We start from the raw sequence: 7,372 nt of genomic DNA on the forward strand, positions 1-7,372 counted from the left end.
GAGACATTCTCTCCAGTGGTTAAGATAGCCACTGTACGGACTGTTCTTTCCTTGGCTGCTCAGTGTAACTGGTCTGTGCATTAGCTGGATGTTTACAATGCTTTTTTACAAGGTGATCTTTATGATGAAGTTTATATGCAGTTGCCTGAGGGTTTTACAAGCCAGGGGGAGTCTAGACTTGTATGCAGACTTGTCAAATCCCTCTATGGACTCAAACAAGCAAGCAGACAATGGAATTTAAAGTTAAGTGAAGCACTACTGGGTCTGGTTTTATTCAGAGTAGCTTAGACCATTCATTATATATTAAAAGGTCAGGTTCAGATATGGTGGTAAGTCTTGTCTATGTTGATGATATGTTAGTTACCGGAAGTAGTCTAACTCTTATAGAACATACAAAAGCAACCTTGCAGAAAGCTTTCAAGATCAAAGATCTTGGAGAATTGAAATTTTTCCTTGGTATGGAATTTAGTAGATCAGCCAAAGGTATCTTGATGAATCAGAGGAAGTATGCTTTAGAAATTATTTCAGATTTGGGTTTAGGAGGTGCCAAGCCAGCTTGGACTCCACTTGAAGTTAATATGAAGCTGACAACTCCAGAATTGGATTGCATTACTGGAAAATTAGATGATGAGCCTTTTGCAGATAGAGAACAGTATCAAAGGTTAATAGGGAAGATGTTGTACTTGACCATGACCAGACCAGACATTGCTTATTCAGTTCAAACATTAAGTCAATTTTTACAGCAACCAAAACAATCACACTGGGAGGCAGCAGTGAGAGTGATGAGATACATTAAAAGAGAGCCAGGCCTTGGCATATTACTAAGCAGTAAAAAGTCTAATAAACTGAGTGTATATTGTGATGCAGATTGAGCAGCATGCCAAAATAGAAGAAGGTCAGTGTTAGGTTATCTAGTTAAACATGGTGATACATTGCTGTCATGGAAGTCCAAGAAGCAGAATGTGGTTTCCAGGAGTTCAGCAGAATCTAAGTATAGGAGCATGGCAAATGCAGTTTCAGAATTGGTATGGATAATTGCCTTATTAAAGGAATTGGGAAGTGAAGTTGAGCAGCATGCTGTAGTGTACAGTGATAGCAAAGCAGCTCTGCAAATAGCAGCCAATCCTGTATTTCATGAGAGGACAGAACACATAGAGATTGACTGCCATTTTATCCGACAGAAAATACAAACAGGAATGATGAGGACAGAGCATGTGAGTTCAAAAGAACAGCTTGCAGACATACTAACTAAGGGGCTGCCTAGATCACAACATGAAGTTTTAGTGAGCAAGCTTGGTGTGTTGAATGTGTTTGCACCCACCAGCTTGAGGGGGAGTAATGAGATAGGAGTCACTTGATCATGTATGTAAAATTAGTTAAAGGGTAGTTACGGAATTAGGCAATTAGTTAGTCTGTTAGAAAGAATAAAACAGTGTATATAAATCAAGGTTTCATTGTAATTAATTGGTTAACAAAAACTCTTCTTCTTTCTAAAATATATCTTCTCTCTTCTCTTCTCTCTAATACATCTGTAAGAATCCATTAATGGTGTGGTTGATTTGAGCAATTGCATGTATTTTAACAAATTTTACCCTTGCTCAAGTAATGGTAAGTATACACACCTAATTAAAAAAAAAACCTTTTTGTATTAATCGAATTAACTTTTTATTTGATCGATGGACAGGAACTATCAAGATAGTAGTGGAGGTTGGGAAGACTTATCTTCTCAGAATAGTGAACGCAGCAATGGGAAAAACTCTTTATTTTGGGATCGCAAAGCACAAGCTAACAATAGTAGCGATGGATGGACACCTTATTACCAATCCAGTATCTAGCATGGACTATGTCAAGTTGAGTGTACAACAGTCCATCGACTGCATTTTGGAGGCGAATCAACAGCCAGATTATTATTATATGCCTAGCTGCGAGAGAATACGTCACTACTCGTCTCAGTGTACAATATGATAATACAACTACCACAGCTATTTTAGAATACCAAGGAGATTACGTCCCCTCTACACCACCTTTTCTTCCTAATTCCTATTACTACTATGATAAAAATCCTAATGGTAATAACAAAATTAGGTCTAATTCAGTTTTATACCTAGTACTTATATTTGTAATTTTGGGCTTAGCTTCGTGTTGTGCATATTATTTTGTTTGCTTTAGGTGGCGCACAAGTGGAACTGTCAACCCCCTGGCCTAGATATTGTCCAAAAATAATTATAGAATTTTTCTTGTGCATTTTATTATATATATATTTTTTTTCTTAATTCAAAAATGCTTAATCTTTTATATCTATGAAGAATTATAAAAGTTGACCTAGATATGACCACGTGAAGATGGTTATTTTTCCATGATCACGGTTTGATTAAATACTAATATTCGATATTAATGAAAAATTACAAAAGTCAGCCTAGAAGAGTTACTTAGCTAAGATTTGATGTGACTAAGACATATTTAGGTGATGGTATTCCATTTATGAAGAATGAGAATTTAAAAATATTATGACAAAAAATCAATTCAAGTTGATATTTATCACAGACAACTCAACTTTAGATAGGCTAAGTTGAGTGAGTAAAAAGGATTTAAGCTAATAAATGAGAGCATCATTAATTTGTCCAAAATTAGACAATCATGTTTTATAGGCCTAATTAATTTTGCCACCTTAGTTAGAAGTTTTTGCACGGATTACCCCTATTTTAAGGTGACCTTTAATTTTGCCTCAAATATGACGATTTTTAATGTTTGTCTCTATTGTTCATTTAATGAAAATTTGTGAATTGAAGCACCCTTATCTATGACCTAATTTGTTAGGCATAAGTTTAGAAAATCTTTGTCTTGCTTAACATTAAAGTATTAGGAATTGTGTTACACAACATATGTAGTGTAGTATCTCTATGATCGGATTTCTCTAGACTTATTAGAAAACTCTTGTCTTGCTTGACATAATTCTATAGGAACTAAGCGACATAACTTGTGGATTAGAGGCGGATCTAAGATTTGAAAGTAGAATTAAGCGACATAACTTGTGGATTAGAAGCAGATCTAGGATTTGAAAGTTGTGGACATCGCATACTTTGTGCGGTTTCAAATATATTTACAGATGAGATGATAAATAAGTTGTAGGCATAATACATAAGCATGACCGTTAACTTGGCTTCAATTGACAACTATTCCCTCCAACTTTGGGAGAGCACAAGTAAGCACTTAAACTTCTATAAAATTGAACAAGTAGACATTGTGTCCTACGTGGCACAATACACGTAGGACGCCATGTACGACACAAAATTGTTATGTAGGGTGCCATGTCTATTTGTTCAATTTTATACAAGTTTAAGTGTCAACTTGTGCACACCCTAAATTAAAGGTCATAGTTATCAGCTGAAGCCAAGTTAAGGATCATACTTATGTTTATGCCTAAATTTTATATCGTTATCACTTATCACCATAGGGAATTCTTTGGCTTGATTGTTTGAGCAAGTATTTAGTTAGGAGAGGATTGGGGTTCAATTCTATTAAACCACATTTTAAAAATAAAACAATAAAACCTCATTTAAATATTTACCATAAAAATGTTGTTGGGCAAATTAAAACGAACGACCTTAGAGGACAAAACTTGACTCTCTTTACATTTGGGCTTTGGCACTATGAAGTTAAACACACACATATACAGTAATATATATATATATATATATATATATATATATATCTATCGACAACGACATTTGGGTGCCGTGTTACCCCAAGACATGTATATTTAGATTCCCATGATTGACATAGGTTTTGTAGGAACTAAGTTATGCATTTTACAGTAGAACTTGTGGGTTCTGAACTGAGCTTTTATCTCTATTGACATAAATTCAATAAGAACTGAACTACAATTATGCCTTTTAAGATAACTTGTGAGAGATTTACAAGCCATAAAATTATGTCAAAACAAAAATTATTTGTTATTTCAATGTCATGGGTATTTTTTATCACTTGTCTTTTTTTTACTTAAAGTACCGAAGGTCAAAAATTAAAAATCATCAACTTTGAGAGTAAAAGTTAAAAACCGTCGCAAAATAAGAGCATTGAGATCATATTTTTTTTCACCTTTATAAAAAAAAGGCTAGTTTCAAATACATACAATAAAGTAATTTGTTTACAATAAATATAGCCATGTTTTAATTTACACAAAAAAGAATAGACAAAAGTCACAGGAAATATACACAACTAATATAGTTTGTCAAAAGTTAGCTATAGTTTTTCAATTACGATTTGTAGCTACATGTTAGAGGGAGAAGAGAGGCAAGCGGGATTGAGAGAGGGAGGAGAGAGGCGAGCGAGAGAGGGCAGAGAGTGGAGAGAGGCGAACTATATATGTATATCTGTCAAATATTTTTATATATGTAACTAGTATACATATGTATTTATATATCTGGCGAGCGAAATTGGGAGAGGGAGGAGAGAGGCGAGCGAGAGAGGGCAGAGAATGGAGAGAGGCGAACTGTATATGTATATTTTTCATGTAATTGTATACATGTAACTGATATACATATGTATTTGTATATTTGGCGAGCGAGATAATTGTGTGAGGGAGGAGAGAGATGAGTGGGAGAGGGCAGAGAGTGGAGAGACGCTAATTGTATTTGTATATCTGTCATATAATTGTATATGTATATGTATAATTTGTATATGTATAAAAGAGGAGAAAGGCAAGAGAGAGGAAGAGAGGAGAGAAGCGACGTAATTATAGCTAAAATTAAGTTGCGAGCCGTAATTAATTTAAACTATAACTATGTTAGCTAATTAACTAGTATATGTTTGTTTATCCACGTAATTTTCCCTTTTAAAAATTGAGCATATTTTTGGGTAAAGCAAAAATGCCGAGTGGCCCTTTTGCATAATTTTACCTAAAAAACGCTTACAAATAAAGCCCAAACTGCAAATAAATCCTAGATCTTAATAAGGACAAATTACTTAAAAACTCCGGCGACAAAAGCTGATCGGAGAAGCTTCAAGCAATTTATGTTCCATTCTTAAGACTCTTCATTCATCATGAGTTGAACTCTAATATATATGTGCATGTCCAACATTTCAGACAGATGGAATTACTAAACAACCCTTTATGAGATCATCACACTACAATAGTCTTAGGGGTAGTTTGGTCAAATTAATTTTGCTTTTGAACTTATTTTTTCTTTCTTGTCTTGTTTTATCTTATAAATTTCTCCGCCTCTCAATTTATATGACTAGCTTTCCATTTTAGTCCGTATAAAAAAATAACGATACAATTCTATAGTTAGTAATAATTTAACTTTAAAATGTTAAATTTACCCTTAATGAAATGATTTATAGTCGTACAAATATTTATGACTTATTTCAGACCACTAATTTCAAAAGTCTTTCATTTTTTTTTAAATTTTGTATGAAGTCAAACTAACTCATATAAACTGGAATGGAAGGAGTAATAATTTAGGGCCAGGCAATTGTGGAGGAGCATATAATTTAGGACAAATTACTTAACTACACTCCTTTACTTACCTTAATATCCATTTATCCCTACTTATTTCAAAATTTTCAAAAATCCCTTATTTACCTATGTATCCCGCATGTATCCCGTGCACAACGCTATGTATCCCGCATGTATTTCGTGCACAACGCTATGTATCCCGCTATGTGGAATGTATCAAACCTAATGTACCCGTGCACAACGCTATGTATCCCACAAACATCATTTTTAAGGGATTTTTTGTAAATAGAAAACTAGAAGGGATAGGATGTTATTTAGTACTTATAATATGTGATTCCTATAATTTATACTAATAATAATGAGATTGCATACCATGTGTGTTTAAGTATGTTAATTATTTTAATTTCTAAATTGAACCATTTCTTCTTCTATATATATATTTATGTACTTTCAGAAAAAATCATAAAAATCAAAGGTGTATTATTTTTAATGGCGTTGGCACTCGTTACTATATGCTTCTCAATTTTAATTTTGAACATCATTGCCCTTTGTTTGGTTGAAGGATATGGGTCTAGTAGAAGATCAAAAGTTGTTGCTGAGGTATAGATTCCATTTCTTTTATATGTTTAATATTCGAAATTTTAAAGTTTATATTTGGATTTTTAGTTTTTTGATGAATAAATTATTATAAAGTTAGTTTATTTTTACAGACTATTCATGGAGATATTTATGATTGTGTGGATATCTATAAACAACCAAGTCTTCTGCACCCAATACTGGACAAAGAAAGAATAAAGGTATAAAATCTATCCTTGCTTTAGTTTGTGGTATTTTGATATTTCACTTCAATAAATTGTTTTCTACGTTTTGATATATCCAAATTGTTCGAGCAATGTCCCTTCGGGACATTCGATAAAATTAGAATGATACAAAGAAGATTAGCATGATTCATGTGCAAGGGATGACACACACAAATTAAAAAATTGTCTGAACTTTTAATCAAGTGAATTCGAGTCATCAATAGAGCAAAAATGATCGAATCTCCTAGAAGATTATAAAAAAAATAAAAATTGTTCAAGATATGTCTTTCACTCTCTCACTATTTAACTTGGGCTATTGGGTTTTCTTGGATCTTTTTATTCGATTTTTGGGATGATTTCATAGTTCGACATGATATTAGAGACGATCTCATTTCTATTCTTGGTTTTCTTTTATGTTGCATATCTGTATTGTATTATCATTCTCCCTCATTTTACTTATTATTTTTTTATTGATATTTCATCCTTATTTTATACACGGACATTTTTGAAATAACAGATGACAATTGCGAAGGAGTTAGAAAAACAAAGGTTACTGAAAGCTAAGTAATTGCAGAAGGATGAAAATATTTATTTTAAAGCAGAAGAGTATTGGCTGAATAAAAAAGGTTGTCCAATTGGAACTGTCTCTATTCGACGAATGACACAAGAACAACTCCAAAGCGCCAAAGATGCATCCCTAAACTTGGCAAATGAATACCTTGCTGACAATACTATTGATGTAACTTCTTTTTTTTTAGTTATTTCTAATTATACATATTTATTAGAACTATTATTAATTTACAAATTTGAGTCCATATGGTTATTAATCAATTTATACTTTGATTAATTTTATAAAGAACTATTTCAGTTTGCAGGGATTAGCATTAAAGCATCTCCAGAAATAAATAGATTTACAGGTGCCTCAAGTATCATTACCTTGTATAACCCACAAGTAAATGAACTAGGCCAATACAGTTCCGCAACATGGGATAAGGGTCTGAAAAATATCCCAACTTTGGTCGGATTTGCTGTTGCGATATTAAACTTTCATGAGGACCTATTACCTCCCTAGACTATTTAATACCGTATTTTAAACATATATATTTGCCCACGT

The sequence above is a fragment of the Solanum tuberosum genome, unplaced genomic scaffold (genome assembly GCF_000226075.1).
Source record: "Solanum tuberosum cultivar DM 1-3 516 R44 unplaced genomic scaffold, SolTub_3.0 scf00234, whole genome shotgun sequence".
Taxonomy (NCBI): domain Eukaryota; kingdom Viridiplantae; phylum Streptophyta; class Magnoliopsida; order Solanales; family Solanaceae; genus Solanum; species Solanum tuberosum.